This window comes from Danio rerio, chromosome 20 (assembly GCF_052040795.2).
Source record: "Danio rerio strain M-AB ecotype USA chromosome 20, GRCz13ab, whole genome shotgun sequence".
NCBI lineage: Eukaryota > Metazoa > Chordata > Actinopteri > Cypriniformes > Danionidae > Danio > Danio rerio.
This window is the reverse complement of record NC_141040.1, coordinates 12,665,267-12,687,313: the sequence shown is the minus strand read 5'-3', so window position 1 is coordinate 12,687,313 and position 22,047 is coordinate 12,665,267. Positions and strand designations below refer to the sequence as shown.

The window sequence follows — 22,047 nt, the reverse complement described above, 5'->3', positions numbered from 1 at the left end:
GCGCATTTTGAACCGCTGTCTGCACAAGCTGCCGTTCAGAATGCTCACGCAGAGGCGCATTCTCCAATGCGTTCGTCCTCGGGATTGGTTTGCAGCCATAGACCTGAAGGACGCGTATTTCCATGTCTCCATTCTTCCACGCCACCGCCAATTTCTGCGGTTTGCGTTCGAGGGTCGATCGTGGCAGTACAAGGTCCTCCCCTTCGGGCTCTCTCTGTCTCCACGGGTCTTCACCAAACTCGCGGAGGGTGCCTTTGCGCCCCTTCGGCTAGCAGGCATCCGCATACTCAATTATCTCGACAACTGGCTGATTTTAGCCGACTCGCGGGAGTAATTGATTGTGCACAGGGACAAGGTGCTTCGGCATCTCCGCCTACTGGGGCTTCAGGTCAACCGAGAAAAGAGCAAACTCGCCCCCGTGCAGAGGATCTCTTTTCTCAGGATGGAGCTGGACTCGATCACCATGGTAGCACACCTCTCCGAGGAATGCGCTCGCCTGTTGCTGAACTTTCTGAGGGAGCTTGACAGCAAACTAGTGGTCCCACTGAAGTTCTTTCAGAGGCTCCTGGGGCATATGGCATCCGCAGCCGCCGTCACGCCGCTTGGATTGCTCCATATGAGACCACTTCAGCACTGGCTTCACGATCGGGTCCCAAGACGCGCATGGCACGCGGGCACACACCGGGTCTCTGTTACTGCGCTGTGTTGCCGCGCCCTCAGCCCTTGGAACGACCCCTCATTCCTACAGGCTGGTGTGCCTCTAGGACAGGCGTCTAGCCATGTTGTTGTTTCAACAGATGCTTCCAGCACGGGTTGGGGGGCCGTGTGTCGCGGGCATGCAGCTGCGGGCCTGTGGAAGGGTGCCCAGTTGCAATGGCATATCAATCGCCTGGAGCTGTTGGCTGTGTTCCTCGCTCTCCACCGCTTTTTAACGGTGCTGGAGCAGCAACACATGCTGGTCAGGACGGACAGTATGGCGGCGGCGGCGTATATCAACCGCATGGGGGGTATGCGCTCTCGCCGCATGTCTCAGCTCGCCCGCCGTCTGCTCCTCTGGAGTCACCCGCGGCTGAAATCGCTGCGCGCCATTCACGTTCCAGGCACGCTCAATCGTGCAGCCGATGCGCTCTCACGACAGCTGTTACGCCCTGGAGAATGGAGACTCCACCCCGAGTCTGTTCAGCTGATATGGGCGCGATTCGGGGAGGCCCAGATCGATCTGTTTGCTTCCCCCGAGAACGCTCATTGCCATTTGTTTTTTTCCCTGACCGAGGGCTCTCTCGGCACGGATGCACTGGCCCACAGCTGGCCTCGGGGCATGCGCAAGTATGCGTTTCCCCCAGTGAGCCTGCCCGCGCAGTTACTGTGCAAGGTCAGGGAGGACGGGGAACAGGTTCTGCTAGTTGCGCCCCTTTGGCCCAACCGGACCTGGATATCAGAGCTTTCACTCCTCGCGACGGCCCTCCCCTGGCGGATCCCTTTGAGAGTGGACCTACTCTCTCAGGGACAGGGCACCATCTGGCACCCTCGCCCCGATCTTTGGAACCTCCACGTGTGGTCCTTAGACGCGAGGAAGACTTAGGGAACCTACCGACTACGGTTGTTAATACCATCACCCAGGCTAGAGCCCCCTCCACGAGGCGCGCCTACGCCCTGAAGTGGAGTCTATTCACTGAATGGTGCGTCTCTCGCAGAGAAGACCCCCGAAACTGCCAGATTAGTGTTGTGCTCTCTTTCCTTCAAGAGAAGTTGGACAGCAGGCTGTCGCCCTCCACTCTCAAGGTTTACGTGGCCGCCATCTCCGCTTATCATAACGCGGTAGCTGGCGACACCGTGGGAAAGCATAACCTCATCATCCGGTTCCTTAGGGGTGCTAGGCAAATTAATCCATCTCGCCCCCCTCTCATGCCCTCTTGGAATCTCGTCCTCATTCTCACGAGTTTGCAAGCCGATCCCTTTGAGCCACTCGAATCAGTATCTCTAAGATCTCCGCTGGTTGCGTTGGCCTCCATTAAGAGGGTCGGGGACCTGGAGGCATTTTCGGTCAGTGACTCGTGCCTGGAATTCAGGCCGGATTACTCTCGCGTCATCCTGAGACCCCGCCCGGGTTATGTGCCCAAGGTTCCTACCACCCCCTTTAGAGATCAGGTAGTGAAACTGCAGGCGCTGCCCCCAGAGGAGGCAGACCCAGCCCTTTCTTTACTTTGTCCAGTTCGCGCTCTGCGCATTTATGTGGACCGTACTCAGAATTTTAGATGATCTGAGCAGCTCTTTGTCTGTTATGGCGGTCGGCAGCAGGGAAGTGCCGTATCGAAACAAAGATTATCCCACTGGATTGTGGATGCCATTTCACTCGCTTATTCGAGTCAAGGTCAGCCGTGTCCCCCGGGAGTGTGTGCACACTCCACTTGCAGCATTGCATCCTCTTGGGCACGTGCACGCGGCGCCTCTCTAACAGACATCTGTAGAGCTGCGGGCTGGACGACACCCAACACATTTGCAAGGTTTTACAATCTGCGAGTGGAGCCGGTTTCCTCAAGGGTATTAGGTAACCCTTGGTGATTGAGGAAACAACTCGGTAGTGTGTTGAGACACGCTTGCTGCGCCATTTTCCCTAACACGGAGATACTTGCGCCCTTTTATCTGTCAGTAAAGTTCCCCGTCAGGTGAGCCCTGCAGATTTCTCCGTGGCCCCCAGCACTGACTCAGCGGAGGAGTCACTTGCTGGCCCACTACGTTGTAGGTCTGCCCGCTGGTCAGCCCGCGTTTTGGGTATAGGTGCCTGCTATGCGTGATCCCCACTAGGCGATCCCATATGCTTATTCCGCCACGGCTAATCTAGATGCTCACGACTTCCCAAAAAATATATCTAAATCCGTAAGACTTCTGTTGAAGTAGGATAAATTAGGGCCAGGGACACGCTGGAGGACCGCGCCTCCCATGATGTGGGTGCATCACGCTTGTTTGACTATCCCCTCATCGGGGGCGTTGGTAAGGTGCAGTCATTATGGCGCTTTCCATACTTCTCCCATTTGTGGATTCAATCAATCCACTCTATGGCACTGAAGTTCCCCAACCGAAGGGGAACGTTCGAGGTTAAAGAAGTAACCCAAGTGCCATAATCCGTCGCCATAATGACTGTCCCTTAGCTGTTTGAAAGTCTCTTCAGCTTAAAAGGATGGCGTTTGCTCGCTTCAGGTGTGCTTATATGCTGGGATAATTGGCGATGCAGCACACCTGCGCAAGCTTACGCTGCCAACTCATTTCATTCATTGGCCCGTTCAATACTCTCCAGACAAGCGGCTTCTGATCTGAATCCTCCCATTCGTGGATTCAATCAATCCACTCTACGGCACTTCCGTTCCCCTCCTCGGGGAACGAAGGGTTACTTCTGTAACCTCGAACATTCTTCATCATAGTAATTCTTCACTCTTCAGGTTTCCTAATGTAAGTCTTCTTCATATTGCCACTGCCAGGCAGCCCTGAATGACTTTATGACCATGTTGAAGATACTTGTAGAACAAATGTTTAGTTTTTTTTTTTTTTTTTTTGTACTTATGGAAAGCGCTTTAATTAATCGGTAACACTTTACAATAAGTTTCATTAGTTAATGCATTTACTAACATGAACTAATCATGAACAACACATGTACAGCATTTATTAATCCTAATTGAACATTTACTTATGCATTATGTAACGAATATGGCCGACCAGACACATAATTATTTTGCTTTTTATTCCACAACCGAGCCAATTTTCCCCAAAGAAAACTCGAAACCTGATTCCAAGGTATTTACAACCCAAAAGGAATGTGCCATGCAGCATTGAACACAGGAACAGGTCTGAACTTTTTAAGCTGCTTGTCTAAGACTGATGTTTTCATATAAACTTTAATCTCTTTTTGTGTAATCATGTGTTTTGCAAAGTACCCCTTTCCCTTTTCATCATAACTCGCAACATTATAACGGCGGGGAAAGGCGCGGGAAGAATAACCTTGAGCTAATTTACTACAGTAATAATGGTGTAGATATGCAAGCACTTTAATCTACATTATAATTTGTCACAGATTATTAATGTGAGCTATTTTGAACTAGGTAATCAGGTGGGTAATCAGAATCCATGTTTTTGCTGTATTTTCTCACTACACGTCCTATAACATTTACATGGTGTTTTGTGACTATTTAAATGCTTTTGAACACATGCATGTCTGCACTATGAAAGCAATTCTTGGGATTTGGCTATAAGTCTGTCGGTGGATGAGATATTGAAACTGATATTTCAGACCCCATTTACACCTGTATTTAATGTAATTCACTTGATGTGAAACAAAGCATCTTAATACTAGGTTTAACAGTGGCACAGAGTGTTCTAATGCAAATTAAAGGTTTAATATAACCATTTGTCTGTTAACACTGTAAAACCTTTAAATTGTCCCTTTTGTCTGACACTGACAAAGCTGGACATGATTTTATCCCTCAGGCAGGACTTTAAGCAATTTAGGAGACTTGAAACAACTTAACAGAATGAAGTTTTGTTTGAAATATCTCTGGAGATAATTTCATTTTATTTTTTATCTTGGAACAGAGATAATTGCCATCTCTTTTCCTTTAAAGATTGGAGAGAAAGAGCCCGACTGTTTTTTTGAGCATCCTCCAGAAAGAAGTAGGACACTGTCTGGGAAGAAGCTGGAGAGCGAGGAAGAGAAAAGAATCTTGGTTATTAAGATCACAGATAAAACCCTCCTGGTGGAAAAACTCATAATGAAGAATACTATGTTTCAAATCAGCCATCTGCAAAGCAGAAGATAATGGTTTGGTGATTGCATTAAAGTCTATAGGGCTCTCAGTTCACAAGAATCACAAAGGACCTCTTCTGACTTAATATTGTACATATACAAATACCTAAACCATACAGTATATTAGTATAGCCGAACAATGAAGCTAGACAGGACATTTCATAATATGAAACCTTGGCCAAACTAATTTAAAAAACCAAGTGCTCCTATAGATACAACAAACTTTGTAACCTGCTAATAAAAACGCAAGGTGTTGCCACCATTTTTAAATTTTTTTTATTGGCAGACAATTTGCCCATTTGCTCGTGAAAAACTTGACTGCAAAATATAAGGTACAATATATTGCTATTTTCAGACCAGCGCAACCCCAATTTTCACATATTGCACCACGTTGTTTACAAACCCATTTGCGCTACTTTGTGGACTCATGGGTGTGCCGATCTTTAAAAGAGGTGTGTTAAGGTGCATTGTTGGTGCGTTGCTATTTTGAGAAACTGAAATAGACCGCACAATTGACCATGTTAAAGCAGGTTTAAAGTCCAGCACAGAGCTTGTTAGTTACTTGCCTATGCAGGTTCAAACACTTAATACACACAGGACGTACAATACACACATTTTTTTACATATGAAAAAAGTTACAAAAATCATTGTTACTACATAAATATGAAAAAGAATGGTATGTTATGGCATGTTTATTTAGCATTGTCCATTTGTGGTCATCAGATTTTAAATTACCTTAAAAATCTAAATTTCAAGTGTAAACTGGGTCAAAGAAAAGCATCTGTAAGAAAGCAGAGGGTCATCGGAGATCCATAAGGATATGCTGCTTGAACATTGACAAATCCCCGTCCTCCCACATACTGTATACATTCCTCAGAAACTTCAACTTTCCATCTGGCTTTTCAAAACCAGGCTTCTAGAATTATGCATTAATGTGAACTAGATGAGTCAGAGATAGGTCAGTTATTCTCTGACACTGAACAAACCTTGGGAAGTTTCCAAAAGACCCTTTTAAAGGCAGTTTAAATGTGACCGCGTTGATGTGACGTGACACCGAAGGGAAACGGTTCCCAAAAAGGATTGCTTTCCCATGCTGAGTGCTTTAGCAGTGACCAGACTGACAGATGGCCCTCGAAAATGACCTGGTTTTTATTTTCTTAAAGCCTTTTTGATGCATGATATTAAGTTAAATTCAGGTTTTTGGATCAGTGGTTTAATGGAAAAAAGATGGACTGTAATTCGCCACAGAAAAAAAAGAAATTATTTCAAGGCTCAAGTATGTATAATGTGGACAATAAAATCAGTGCATCAGGTCTGTGCGTCCTCAGATCTGATGTTTCTTTAGAGATGTACTGAACCATTAGAAATTTTATTGCATTTTGGATTCTGCTATATTAACCATGAAATGGAGGGTTTAAGTTAAGCAAGTAGAGATTGTGAGTATAATGATCGTCATCATTAAACTAATGTTTCGGTAACACTTTATTTTGATGGTCCCCCTTTAGATAGTCTGTTGACCATAAGTTACTTTTCAAGTTCTTATCTGTTTACTCTCAACTGGGTAGTATCTGTAGATTGTCTTTTAAATGTTTCTAGGCAATCATTACAATGTCTACAACATGTAAACATTTATTAAACTTTTGGTAAGTTAAGTGTTACCAATATAGGTTCTAGATGGTCAACAATGTATCAGTAGGTATGTAACAAATCTTCAACAGATGTTCAACAGAGTATCAGTAGATAAGCAACAAATCCTCAGCATTAAGGTTCTAGATGTTCAACAATGTATCAGTAAATATGTAACAAATCTTCAACAAATGTTAAATAGAGTATCAGTAGATAAGCAACAAATCCTCAGCATTAAGGTTCTAGATGTTCAACAATGTATCAGTAAATATGTAACAAATCTTCAACAGATGTTCAACAAAGTATCAGTAGATATGCAACAAATCCTCAACATTTATTAAACTTGTGATAAGTTACGTGCTACCAAATTAGGTTGTAGTGTATTACAGTGTATTAGTAGATATGCAACAAATCTTCAACAATTTTTTAGTACATTTACCATCAAGATTTTTTTGTTGTCAGTGTCTGCATGTAGATGTTAATCAGTTTATGAATAGACCTTCAGTAAACATTCAGATGCCTATGAGTAGCAACGCAACATAATTTAAAATGAACTTTAATCAAATATAAAGTTAGGATTAGGTACAAATTTCATTCATGTATTTGCAAAAGTGTTCAACTAACTATTCGTTGCATTTAACCTAACTTTCAGTAGACAGTTAGTTTACTTTAAGTTACATTTATCTGCTAATCTGTTGTCACACTAGGCCCATCAAAATGAAGTGAAAACCTAAGAAATGCTGTTGAATGACTGTAAGGAGCCAACATTACAGACAGCATGGTACTATTACTATTCTGTAAATGTTCAGCAGATAGTCAACAGACAGGTAGTAGCAACACTGGTGCAAGTATTTGAAGACACACAACAGCACCACTCATACAAAAACATAAAAATAAATACCAGAGTCATTAGTTCGTTCAACTGCTTTTAATGTATTGCTGTCAAAAATTTCAGTAAACACAACTGAACATTAAATGGCTCTTACTCGCTCTCTCTTTCTTTATATATATATATATATATATATATATATATATATATATATATATATATATATATATATATATAAACAATTCTGTCTGGTTCTCGAATCTGATTGGCTGATAGCCGTGATATATTTACGTAATATCAGCACCTGTACAGCCTCTTTACCCTTTGTGTATTACTCCGCCCACATACAGCCAGCAGAAAGCAGACACTACAGATCTAAAATTTAAAACATGCTTGCTCAACTGTTTAACTGTCAGCTTATGATTTGAATCCAATGCGGAAGAAAGTAGTTCCTCATACAAAAGGGTTTTTGAGACTCACCATGTTTGATTTAGTTTTTATATCCACAATTATGCCATCAAACTGTTGTATACACGCAATATCACACTCGTAGCACTGCGATATGGCTGTATATCGGCACTGGTGGGGTCACTAACGCACGCTTCCCACACGCTACTCGTGTGATATTGCTCATATAAATATATATATATATATATATATATATATATATATATATATATACACACATATACATACACACACACACACACACAGTTGAAATAAAGTCAGAATTATTAGCCCCCTTTTGATTTTTTTTTCTTTTTTAAATATTTCCTAAATGATGTTTAACAGAGCAAGGAAATTTTCACAGTATGTCTGATAATATTTTTTCTTATGGAAAAAGTCTTATTTGTTTTATTTCGGCTAGAATTAAAGCAGTTTTTAATTTTTTAAAATCATTTTTGGGACAAAATTATTAGCCCCTTTAAGCTATTTTTTTTCTGATAGTCTGCAGAACAAACCATTGTTATACAATAACTTGCCTAAGTACCCTAACCTGCCTAGTTCACCTTATTAACCTGGTGAAGCCTTTAAATGTCACTTTAAGCTGTATAAAAATGTCTTGAAACATATTATTTACTGTCATCATGGCAAAGATAAAATAAACCATTTATTAGAAATAGGTTTTTAGAAATAGAAATGTGCTAAAACAATCTTCCCTCTATTAAACAGAAATTGGGGAAAAAATAAACAGGGGTGCTAATAATTCAGGGGGGCTAATAATTCTGACTTAAACTGTGTGTGTGTGTGTGTATATATATATATATATATATATATATATATATATATATATATATATATATATATATCTGTTTAATGGAGGGAAGATTTTATCAACATATTTCTTAACAAAATAGATTTAATAACTCTATTTATCTTTCCCATGATAACAGTACATAATATTTGACTAAATATTTTTCAAGACACTTCTATACAGCTTAAAGTGACATTTAAAGGCTGAACTAGGTTAATTAGGGTAACTAGGCAGGTTAGGGTAATTAGGCAAGTAATTGTATAATGATGGTTTGTTCTGTAGACTATCTAAAAAAATATATAGCTTAAAGGGGCTAATAATTTTGACCTTAAAATGGATTTTAAAAATTAAAAACTGCTTTTATTCTAGCTGAAATAAAACAAATAAGACTTTCTCCAGAAGAAAAAAATATTATTAGACATACTGTGAATATTTCCTGAATCTGTTAAAACATCATTTTGAAAACATAAAAAAAAAAAAATCAAGGGGGGGCTAATAATTCTGACCTTAACTGTATACACACACACTGGTAGAGCTGACTGATGTCATGTATAAGCCTTCCAAGAATCCCTTGTTTGTGTTTCCTACCCAACCAATAAGTCCATTCTATATATATTAGATGGTTTTCAGCGACTTTTCTGTCCGGTTTGCACGCAGTCTCCATACTTCCCTTTTGTAGTTTGCCTATGCCTTTTCAATGTATTGTGTATGTACCCGTGATGATGGAATAACAAAACTAATGCTGTAGTTCACTGTGTGATGTAGGTATCCTCTCTGAAAAACTTGAGTATGCACGCCATTCATCACTATGAATGATGCTGCCTTTCTTGAAATGTTTTGCTATGATTGGTATAAGGGTCTTCTTGTCCCGTTTGTCCACCAGCTGCAAAACAGGTTTTCGGGAAGGCAAAATTTCAACCATTCCAAATAACCAGCATTTCCTTTTCCACAGACCTCCAAAACGCCCTCTGCCATACTGAAAAAATAGAAAAGAAATTTAAGTTAAACCTTTTCAAAAACTCTGAATAGTCAAAAGCCATGCAGCCTTAAAATAAAGTCAAATATTGTGAGTCTATAAAAATACTTGTGGCAATTTAATTTATTAGAGCAATGGAGCAATGTTAATTTTTTTATCTACATGTATAAACACTACACAAATTCCATTTAAAAAATTGCATACTTTTCCTGAATCAAATTTTCAGACTTGTCTAGGGATTTTTCACTCTGTAATTAACTTTAAAAAAAATGCTGCATTATTAGTTAGAATCTCTTGGCTAATTTCTTGTAGTTAAACTATAGCTCATTTACCACCAAGTTTAAGTTCAAAGCACACTATTTTGTTAAACTGCAATGCTAAAATGGTGCAAATTCATTCATTCTTGTCATGACAATTTTAATTATCAAACTTTAAACCCTACAAAAACAGAAGGGATGTTTATGTACAAATTACTAGGCAACAGATTTAAATTCCTCTCACTTGTATTCACTGGCTGTTAGCAATCGCAAACTGTTTAATAAATATTTATAAATAAAAGTTTTATCTTACGCATTAAAATAAAGCATTTTGTTATCATGTTTAAAAACATTACATATATAACGATATTACATCATTTACTTACCCACATTAAGTTGCAAACTCAAAGGCTTTTGGTCATCCTAAATTTTAAAATAACTATGGTATATTTTAGGCACTTCTCTAATACTTCATAACAAAAATATTTTATGTGTTCATAAGATTAATTAATTTACCAAAAATGGGTTGCAGCTGGAAGGGCTTCTGCTGCGTAAAAACATGCTGGATAAGTTGGCGGTTTATTCCGCTGTGGCGATCCCGGATTAATAAAGGTACTATGGCGAAAAGAAAATGAATGAATGAATTAATTTCTTTTAGATTTGGAATGAGATTAGGGGTAAGTAACAGTTACCTCAAAAATTTTAATCGTCTTTAAGCTGCTACTACTATAATATACAGTAGTATGAAGTATCAAATACATTTCAGTAGTTCAGTACTTTCTCCTTGTGTCATTCCATTGTTATTATCCACTTATGTAACTAATATATATGTAAATATATATATATATATTGATTCATTCATTCATTTTCGTCGGCTTAGTCCCTTTATTAATCTGGGGTCGCCACAGTGGAATGAACCGCCAACTTATCCAGTATATGTTTTACGCAGCGGATGCCCTTCCAGCCACAATCCATCACTGGGAAACACCCATTCACACTCATACACTACGGTCAATTTTAGCATAGCCAATTCATCTGTACCACATGTCTTTGGACTTGTGGAGGAAACAGGAGCACCCGAAAGAAACCCACGCAAACACGAGGAAAGCATGCAAACTCCACACAGATATGCCAACTGACTCAGCCGAGGCTCGAACCAACCCCCTTCTTGCTGTGAGGTGAACATGCTACCCACTGCGTCACCTATATACACGGTTAAAGTCAGAAATATTAGCCCCGTTTATTTTTTTCACCAATTTCTGTTTAACAGAGAGAATATTTTATCAACACATTTCTAGACATAATAGTTTTAATAACTTATTTTTAATAACTGATTTATTTTATCTTTGCAATGATGACATAAATAATAATTTACTAGATATTTTTCAAGACTCTTCTTACACCTTAAAGTGACATTTAAAGGCTTAATTAGGTAAATTGGGTTAACTAGGCAGGTTAGGGCAATTAGGCAAGTTATTGTATAATGATGGTTTGTTCTGTAGACTATCAAAAAATAAAAAAATAAAAATACATATATAGCTTAAAGGGGCTAATAATTTTGCCAATAAACTGTATTTTAAAATATTAATAACTGCTTTTATTCTAGTGGAAATAAAATAAATAAGACTTTCTCCAGAAAAAAAAAATATCAGATATACTGTGAAAATGTCCTTGCTCCTTTAATATTTCAAAAAGAAAAAAAAAATTCAAAGGGGGGCCAATAATTCTGACATCAACAGTATACATATTTATATTATGTATATACACACAATGGTAACATCATATCCACTTGTCGCATATGGAGACCTTGTGAAATCTAAATAATGCAATGTTATATTACAGTAAAAAAAACTGAATGAAAAAAATGTATATGTAGAATACTAGAGAACAGGCTACTAGAGATCATAGAAAATATGCTGTAGAGATCATATGAAAACTTGCCTGTAAATACACTTCATCCAACTGAAATGACTTGCATGGGAATGGAAAAATATAGACTTCGTCCTTACACTTTTCCAAATTCGTCTACATGACTTCTTGCACTGCCTGCAAATAAGTAGTAAAGTTATTCATAAACATGTATTACCTTTGGCAATGCAAACAAACAAACACACAAACAAATAAATAGACAAGTTAAAATAATCTGTCTCAATTATAGTCATCTTATTTTAAGTTTGAGAACTGCTTCTATATTGAATAAAACAATGGTTTAAAGTAATTTAAAAGTTGAAAGCATTGAAAGAAAATCAAATTTTAAAAGGTTTTAAACATTTACAGTACTATAAGAGGGTGAAACTTGTAAGTGCTTAAAATAATTGTTAATCTTGAAGCAAATATGCTATAATAGCCCAATAATAACTTACTTTTATTGATGTTATTTTCTGAATAGGATATGGATAAAATAAATATAATATACTTACCAGATGTAGCGGTCTTTACAAGATGTCACAATTTTCATGCTTTTCGTTGTCTTTTTCTTTGCATTCACTGTATTAATTTCAGACGTGACTTGTTTCACTAATATAAACTGTCTCAGAGTGATCTTAACAAAGTGCTCATCTACACATCTGATTAAACCTATTATTTTTTACTAATTTACATTCGCGAAAATACATTACCTAAACTGCTACAGCACGAACTCATGAATTTAGATGCAGCATAAAGCAGGTCGCACACCAGAAGCGCCGCTCGGCGACGCAACACGGCGCGTACATGACAGATTAAAGTATCGCACACCAGACGCGCACATTCGAATGATATTTAACATAAAACTAATCAGATGGCGCTCTGTGGCGCGGCTGAAAAATGAACTGCGTCCTGAGCCGTCGCCGGGCGCCGCCGACAGCCGCCGACTTGCGGCGCCGGTGTGTGTATCCTGATAGAAACCTATGATTAGAATTCTAAAATACATGGCGCTGCGTGGCGCGCGGCCGAGCGTCGCTTCTGGTGTGCGACCTGCTTAATGCTCTGTTGGCGCGGAAAAGACAAATCCGGAAATGGGCGGGACTTGGCGGCCCAGATATTTAAAATTATTTTGTTCTTTGCGGTTTGAATTTATAATATTAATCTAATGAGAAATCTTCATGAAGTTTATTATTTTTATTAAATTTATATCGGCTTTTAAAGTCATTGGTCCCAACTGTTCGGGGTACTAACTTATGTCGATGTCACAGGGTACCTGTTACATTTCTAAGCGCTGTCATCACATAGTCATTTCCGATGATTCAAAAAACTTTATTTAATAATTTTTTAAATGTTAGCTGGACCATTTTGATTTGTACATGATATAGCTAGATGTAATATGACTCGTTTTTATAAAATATGAGTGTTTTTAATCTTTCCCATAAGACTCTACTTCAAATTATGTACAGCTAAGCGCCCTCTACAGGAAAACTACATAAAAGGCGCTTAAAAAGGATTGCCGCCTAAATAAAGCTCCCTTAACAAAAGGAGCGCAAATTTGTTCTCCGTGATCAACCCAAATGCAACTACCGTGGAAGAAAAGGTACGTGTGAAGTTTTGACCAAATGTTACTTGTGATTTTACTGTGTTACTGTTTCAAGTAGGCCCAATGGAAAGTGATCAGCTCGCATCAACATAGTTTCTTAGATCCATTTCAACTTAGCCTGTATAGTAGTTAGTTGTTATAAAACTCGATTTAAAAAGCATAATTCTGTTTTCAAGTTCAGACGGAGTGATAAAGGCAAAAACAATTTACTTGGCCACTTAATCACCATTTGACATGAAAACTTGTATAAATTTCAAGTAATTTTGCATGTTTTAATAATGTGTCTTTAGACTAGGTGTGTATTACATGCTTAATAATCAATTTTTAGACTGTGTGTGTGTGTGTGTGCCTATTATTATTTAAAATAAAATATTAAAATAAAAATGATTATATTATGTAAAAAATATAATATAAAAATAAAACCAAAAAGTAAATAACTGTTTTGTCTGACAAGGTTTCAGGACATAGCAAATTTCAGCACAACACTAACTGACTAGTCTCACTCACTCACACACACACACACACACACACACACACACACACACACACACACACACGTGTACACACTCTCACTAACACACTCACTCTTGTACATGCTCTCTCTCACACACACCTACATTCTATCTCAATTCAAGTCAGAATTACTTTTTTAGCATGACTAAATGATACAATGTTGCCAACACAAACACATAGACATCTCACAGACACATGTACATGCTCTCACTCACACACACACTTCTACATGCTCTCTCATAAACATGTACTGGCTCTCTCTCTTACACACCCTAGCACATGCTGTCTATCACACACACACACGCATGCACGCACACACACACACACACACACACACACACACACACACACAAACAAATGTGCATGTTAATGATACTTATTTCTATAATTTTACGTGCTCATTAGGCTTACGATAGGTGGTTGCATTGTGATTATTTGGTCATGAAGGTATTAATGTTTTAAATTGTTTTTCAGCTGTTCTTGATGTCATACATTGCTACAAAAGGCTTTTGAAGTGGACAAGACGTGGACCAACCATGACCAGAGCGTTTCAGAGAGAAGGTGTCTCTCAAAATGCAGTGGCTCAGCTTGCTGCAATTGCAGAGCTGTACTTTGCTAACAGGGAGGGATTTAACAGCATCAGCTTCACACCAGGACAATTAACAGTTCGCTCAAAAGTGTAGAGAGTTCATTTTTGGAGATTTTTGCATAAATGTTGTATCAATAAAAAGGAAGGGTTCACTTTTGTCTTTTTATCTGAATAAGTGATTAGAGTAGATTTGCTATGTCACTTATTGTTGCCATGTTTATTGTATGTTTCTTTGTTCAATAATGCTCCTGTTTACTGTTGGTAAATTGTAGAAGCAAAAACTTACAGCACAATAAACTTGGCTTATAATGCCAAAAAAAAAAAAAAAAAAAAAAAATATATATATATATATATATATATATATATATATATATATATATATATATATATATATATATATTTAAATCAGATGCAAAAACTATTAAATTCCGACTAAATTAATTAATTTTCTTTTCACCTTAGTCCATTTATTAATCTAGGGTTGCCACAATGGAATGAATCATTCCATGTTTTACACAGCAGATGCCCTTCAAGCTGCAATGCATCACTGGGAAACATCCAAACACACACATATTTGAGCCTACTCAATTTACCTGTACCGCATGTCTTTGGACTTGTGGAGGAAACCGGAGCACCCGGAGGACACCCACACGAACACAGGGAGAACATGCAAACTCCACACAGAAATGCCACCTGACCTAGCTGAGGCTCGAACCAACGACCTTCTTACTGTGAGGTGAACGTTTTACCCTCTGCGCCACCACATTGCCCGCCATTTAAATTGTTTTTCTAAAATTTGTTTTTTTTTTCAGCCTACTATGTTAAAGATAATGAAAAAAAATATTTGCCACAAAAAAAGTTACATTGCAGAACTGAGACTTAAAAAAAATATACATTTTAGAAAAAAATGTATATGGTGCCTGCATTGTCTTGCCTGCAGCAAGAAAGTCACTGGTTCGAGCCTCGGCTGGGTCAGTTGGTGTTTCTGTGTGAAGTTTGCATGTTCTCCCCATGTTCGCGTGGGTTTCCTCTGGGTACTCTGGTTTCCCTGACAAGTCCAAAAACATGTGGTAATGCCTAATATCCGATGTCAGAAAGTGATTCATTTTTTTTTATTGTTATATTTTTGGTATTTGTTATGCAGCAAGCCCAGAGATTGTTGTGTACACTATGATTTTATATAAAATTGACTTTAATGTGTGATAGGAATAAAACGTGATCATAAACGAATGATTTCTCCACTCAAATGAATGGCGACTTGGACCCGGAAACAGTATTACATATGTCATCACTTAACAAGCGGATATGGTTTTGCATCTAAACTCTTCAAATTTAACAATTGTTTTTAGTTGTCCTGAAGTTAGTTTTCTTTAGCTTAATTATTTGGGCTGTTCTTTTTTTTTTTTACAGCAATACATTAAAAGCAGTTGAACGAACTAATGACTCTGGTATTTATTTCATGTTTTTGTATGTGTGGTACTGTTGTGTCTGTCTTCAAATACTTGCACCAGTGTTGCTACTACCTGTCTGTTGACTATCTGCTGAACATTTACAGAATAGTAACCATGCTGTCTGTGATGTTGGCTCCTTACAGCCATTCAACAGCATTTCTTAGGTTTTCACTTCATTTTGATGGGCCTAGTGTGACAACAGATGAGCAGATAAATGTAACTTAAAGTAAACTAACTGTCTACTGAAAGTTAGGTTAAATGCAACGAACAGTTAGTTGAACACGTTAGCAAATGCATGTATGAAATTTGTACCTAACCCTAACTTTATATTTGTTTAAAGTTCATTTTAAATTATGTTGCGTTGCTACTTATAGGCATCTGAATGTTTACTGAAGATCTATTCATAAACTGATTAGCAACTACATGCAGACACTGACAACAAAAAAATCTTGATGGTAAATGTACTAAAAAATTGTTGAAGATTTGTTGCATATCTACTAATACACTGTAATACACTACAACCTAATTTGGTAGCACGTAACTTATCAAAAGTTTAATAAATGTTGAGGATTTGTTGCATATCTACTGATACTTTGTTGAACATCTGTTGAAGATTTGTTACATATGTACTGATACATTGTTGAACATCTAGAACCTTAATGCTGAAGATTTGTTGCTTATCTACTGATACTCTGTTGAACATCTGTTGAAGATTTGTTACATATCTACTGATACATTGTTGACCATCTAGAACCTATATTGGTGACACTTAACTTACCCAAAGTTTAATAAATGTTTACATGTTGTAGACATTGTAATGATTGCCTAGAAACATTTAAAAAACAATCTACATATACTACCTAGATGAGAGTAAACAGATAAGAACTTGAAAAGTAACTTATGGTCAACAGACAATCTAAAGGGGGACCATTAATATAAAGTGTTACCAATGTTTCCTTAGTTAATGCTAAGCCCACTTAGAAATAAAGTGATTCAGAAAGCTAATAATATCACATCCTGTTCATTTTTCATGCTAGGAAGGATAGGCAAAGGAAATTGACCAAACATATTTCTGACTAGTGAGTAGACTTTATAAAAAAAGAATCAATGGAAACTGATGCAAATGGATCAATCATTCAGAAACGGCTAGTAAACTTCACAGATGATGTAAAGAAATAGCAAGTAACAAGTATAACATTTTGAAAAGACTGTAATAGTACTTCCTCGTCAAATGTTTTGTTATTTTTGCTGCTTGTTCAAACAACTTATTTAAAAATAAGCTGAAATATCACAATTCTTTAGGAGTTTTTTGGCACAACATAATTGTTTTTACAAATTTAAGTTGATTAAACATAAATCAATTTTAAACAGACAACATGAAGGATTTGTGTGGAACATTATTTACAGTATTTTTCTTCTTCCTGTGATAATTTTAAGAAATGAGAAACATATAGAGGTTTTACCAACCTACGTCACACATGACGTCACACAGGCTCCCGGTTGCAAAAAGAGACTGGTTGGAATGTAATGTAAGCACTTCACAATCATGTGGGGGGTCTCTCCACACCACCACTAATGGGCAGCATCCACTTGGTTGATTAGAGAGCAGCCACAGGACAACAGCTCACCACACACCAGCTATTGGTGGAATGGAGAGGCAATGATACATCCAATTCAATGGATGGGGATGATTGGTAGCTGATGATCGTAAAGGCTGATTAAGGGACTTTGGCCAGGACACCGGGGTTACACCCCTACTCTTTATGAGAAGTGCAACGGAATTTTTAATGACCACAGTGAGTCAGGACCTCGGATTAACATATCATCCGAAAGACGCCGCCCACTGACAGTATTGTGTCCCCTTCACTTTTACTGGGGCATTAGGACTCCCACAGACCACAGGTTAAGCGCCCCCTGCTGGCTTTTCTAACGCCACTTCCAGCAGCAACCTAATTTTTCTCATGTGGTCTCCCATCCAGGTACTGACCAGGCTCAGACCTGCTTAGCTTAACAGGTCTTGGGCTGCAGGATGATTTGGCTGTAGCAAACATGTCGTGTTGTGCGGTAGGATGCCAAATTTGAAAGTCCAAAAAAAAAACTTTACTTTTGCCAAAACTGTTTTCTGACAGTGTACTCCACCTGTATGGCAGGGTGTGTGAACTTACACTTTTACGTTTCATTCTTAGCATTTAGTGTCTGCAGAACTGTTTTTGCTGAGATCCTTGCTGCAATCAAAAATGAGTAATGTTTATGATTTAGCATAGTGTGAACTTACCTGATATTACATGAGAACTGCAGAGTCAAGCATTTTTAATTAGGTCGTCACTTCATTCAGCTCCCTTTTAGCCAAATACGTCTGCAGTTGGCATTAAAAGCAGCAGATGTGTAGAAATGGTTGTAGAAAAAGTAGTTCCTTATACAAAATAATTTTGAGACTCTCCGTGTTTGATTTTCTTTTTTATACACAAGTATCAAACTGTTGTAAACACAATATCACTATCGTATCAGTGTGATGTGGCTGTATATCCTTACTGGTGAGACACTTATATTCATTTTAAAGAAACTATTATTTAATTTCTAGTCTAAAAAATTCAGCAATATATTGCAAGAGATACACATTTTGTTGGATGATTGCTAAATTAGGAACAGATTGCTCAAGTGAAACATCAAAGACATTTAAAAAATATATAAATTTAAATATATTCTTAAAGCCTTGCAATATACTGCATAAATTAACCAGCTGGTGTTTTTTTTATTTATGAATGTAAAAAAAAATGCAGTTACATTTTATTTTATTAATTGGAACTTCTTTATTTATATGATTTTGCTTTATTATACGTTTTTAACATATAATAACATTTATTGTTTTATTAATAATTTCATTTATTTATTATTTTTCTACTAGGACATTTTCAACTCTGCTATAAAATGTAGTTTAACAGATAGAATATTCCCAATTTTAGAATTTTAGAATATCCCCAATTTTAATATTGCTTCACAAATGTATTTCTAAATGTCAAGCAGCATACAGGTCCGTGTATCATCCGTTCATTTGATTATTTCCTTTTATTCCGGAAAACGAAACATCAGGAAAACGATGAATATTTCGTTTTTCTGTTTATTCTGTAGGCAGAAAAAACAGAAACTCATTTGTTATTCTGCTTATTAACTTAAAACGTAATATTAAAACAAAAACAAAACCAAAACGAAATAATGAGTCAAAAAATCGTGTACTTATTTGCTTATTCGTTTGATCAAAAAAAAAAAATGAACTCAGCGTGGGCGTGCATTATTTATTTTCTGGTTTTAAATGGAATAAAGGAAAGGAAGAAAACTGCAGTTTTTCGGTTTTTCTTTTGCTCACAAAAAACGAGATTTTGGCTGGATTTTCGTTTTTTTTTTTTTTTATTTAGGGTAGGAAAACAAATAAATGAGTTTAAAGTTCATTATACACATGTAGGCGGTGCTGAAACGCCAACTTTCCTCTCATTGGTCAACCAAATCGGAGCTCGTGACGTCGCCCTCAAAATAAAAGCCCTGCAACCAGACGTTTTAATTATTATTATTTAATTATAAATAAAATAAGTTTATATTCTATCATTTGAACCACACACAGTTAGCAGGATACATTCATTGCAAATGCATAAATTAAATAAAAACGTAAATTAGTATTATTATTAAACATTTGGCATTAAAATAAATTCATAGTTCGGTGCCAAACTTGCTGCTGTGCACCTGATGCTGAGCAAAAATAGCCATTTCCGAGCAGCACCTGGTTTGCATGTACTAGGCCAGGGGTGTCCAAACTACGGCCCGCGGGCCATCTGTGGCCCGCAATCAGTTCTGTGGTGGCCCGCGAGGCTTTTTATAAATATTAATAGAAAATGGCCCGCTATACAAAAATGAACGTAATTCAATAAATAACCACCGGGTGTCGGTATTACATGCCTTCAATTAGGCAGCACTTCTTGTTATAATGTAAAACTAACCGATCAAACTGAAGGAAACATAATTGATAATCACATTTTGGCGAATGAGATCAAAAAGTAAAACAATTAGCAGCTGCCCTATCAGCTCAACAACAGCAGTTTTTTCGTGCTAATAAAGTGCAAGAAAATTCTAAACTGCACTGCAAAAAATGCTTTTTTTATTTATATTTTTTGTCTTGTTTCAAGTCCAAATATCTAAAAAATCTTAAATAAAGGAAAATTTTCTAATTTGTTTTGAGAAATAATATGCTAATATTAAGAGAGTTTTTCCTTAAAACAAGCAAATTAATCTGCCAATGGGGTAAGCAAAATAATCTTGTTTTTCCTTTTGACTTAAGATTATTTTGTTTACCCCATTAGCAGATTAATTTGCTTGTTTTAAGGAAAAAATCTCTTAATATAAGCATATTATTTCTCAAAACAAGACTATGTTTTGCTTGACTAGAAAATTTTTCTTGATTTGAGAATTTTTAGATATTTGGACTCGAAACAAGACAAAAAAAAATCTAAGTAAGAAAAGCATTTTTTGCAGTGTGGCTAGTTATGAGGTAGCTCAGCTAATCGCACAGCACAGGAAACCCTTCACTGAAGGAGAATTTATAAAGGATGAGTGTTGCAACTGTAATTTGCCCAGAGAAGATTCAAGTTTTTTAAAAACTTAAGTCTTTTTAGAAACACAGTTGGATGATGAAATAAAATAATTCCATAATAATATACACACACACATCTATCCATCTATCCATCCATCCATCCATCCATACATTCATCCATCCATCCATATATATATATATATATATATATATATATATATATATGTATGTGTGTATATATATATATATATATATATATATATATATATATATATATATATATGTATATATATATATATATATATATATATATATATATATATATATATATATATATATAAATATAAATATATATATATATATATATATATATATATATATATATATATATATATATATATATATATATGCGTGTCTGTGTGATGTGTGTAAAATTTGGCCCGGGACAACATTTTTTTTTTTTAATCTGGCCCTCGGCCCAAAAAGTTTGGACACCCCTGTACTAGGCAGTGGCGGTTCTTGACATTTTTTTGCCCTTCCATTAATATAAAATAATGTTTTCCGAGTGATCTTTAACAAACCAAGGACATTTTCACACTATAAAACAAAAAATATTTCTTCTGAAGTTATAGTGAGTCTTATTTCTTACAGTTTGTATTGAATAAAAGTAGTTTTTAATAACAATAAAAAAAACATTTTTAAGGTCAGCATTATTAGCTTGCTCATTTTCTGTGTATTTGTTTAATTGTCTACACCACAAACCAGTTATACAATAACTTGACTTCCAACTCTCCTAAAGTTACCATAACAAGTCCATTACATCTGAATCTGAATCAAAGACTGTAGAGGGGACTAAAAAGGACTTTGTCTGCAAAATAACTAAACCTTATACACTAACCATCATGGGAAAGATAAAAAAGTAGGCTAGTTATTAGAACTTAGTTAGTTAAACTATAATGTTAAAAGCGTGCTGTAAATGTGTTGAAGATTCGTGCGTTATGTCACGATTGAAAACACAAATGAATGGAGGCAAAACTAAATGAGTTTAATATGACGTTTACATGAGCGTGACTGAAAACTACATGTGTTTCATCAAGTTCTCCGGGACTTGCAGACTGTATGTAGCCTACATTCAAGACTGCATTTCCTAACGTAAAAAACTATGTACACTCATCGTCTGATTAATAATAATAGCTGAGGACTTCCTATATTAAATGCTTTAAATCGCTATTAAAAACAAAATTTTAATACAATCAAAAGAGGACATTTTTTCACTACTCTGACGAATGAGGGAAACAGAGCACGAGTGTGCAAAAAAGGAGAAAGCGAGTGGGCGCAACACCGAGAGCGCACCAAAGAAGAGAGACCGAGCGCACGCAACACCGAGCGTGCGCAATCTTCCCTGTCTGCCACGGATGGCTAATCTCGCTTCTCAGAGGCGTTTTGACAAAAATGAAGCGCATAAAACTTGCGCTAGCAAGAACAGTGATTATGAATGTTTTGGAGGAAAAGAAAACGTTTAAATTAATTTGTTAATAAAATAGTGCAGCATTATTCTCAGTCAGTGTTGGCTGAAAAAAAAATCAAGATTACCAATGCTGCATACATTTCAAGGATTTCTATTGTTTAATTTTCAGTTCATTGCTGTGTCGCGCCATATTTCACAGAG

The 22,047-nt window shown here is 37.0% G+C and overlaps 3 long non-coding RNA genes across 3 annotated transcripts in view; 2 read left to right on the top strand and 1 right to left on the bottom strand.

Moving 5' to 3' along the window:
* LOC141379542 (uncharacterized) overlaps positions 1-17,172 on the top strand; it is a 30,326-nt gene extending 13,154 nt beyond the window's left edge. The window contains exons 2-3 of the long non-coding RNA XR_015518209.1: positions 4,614-6,269; positions 16,761-17,172. This is a non-coding gene — a long non-coding RNA (uncharacterized LOC141379542). The remainder of the gene's footprint in view (positions 1-4,613; positions 6,270-16,760) is intronic.
* Positions 8,849-12,396, bottom strand: LOC141379541 (uncharacterized). Its single transcript, XR_015518200.1, has 3 exons — positions 12,159-12,396; positions 11,680-11,784; positions 8,849-9,481 (listed from the first exon to the last, which is right to left on the bottom strand). It is a non-coding gene; the product is annotated as an uncharacterized LOC141379541 (long non-coding RNA).
* On the top strand, positions 13,124-15,784 carry LOC147839108 (uncharacterized). The gene is made up of 2 exons (XR_015518203.1): positions 13,124-13,243; positions 14,234-15,784. It is a non-coding gene; the product is annotated as an uncharacterized LOC147839108 (long non-coding RNA).
* Positions 17,173-22,047: the final 4,875 nt, after the last annotated feature.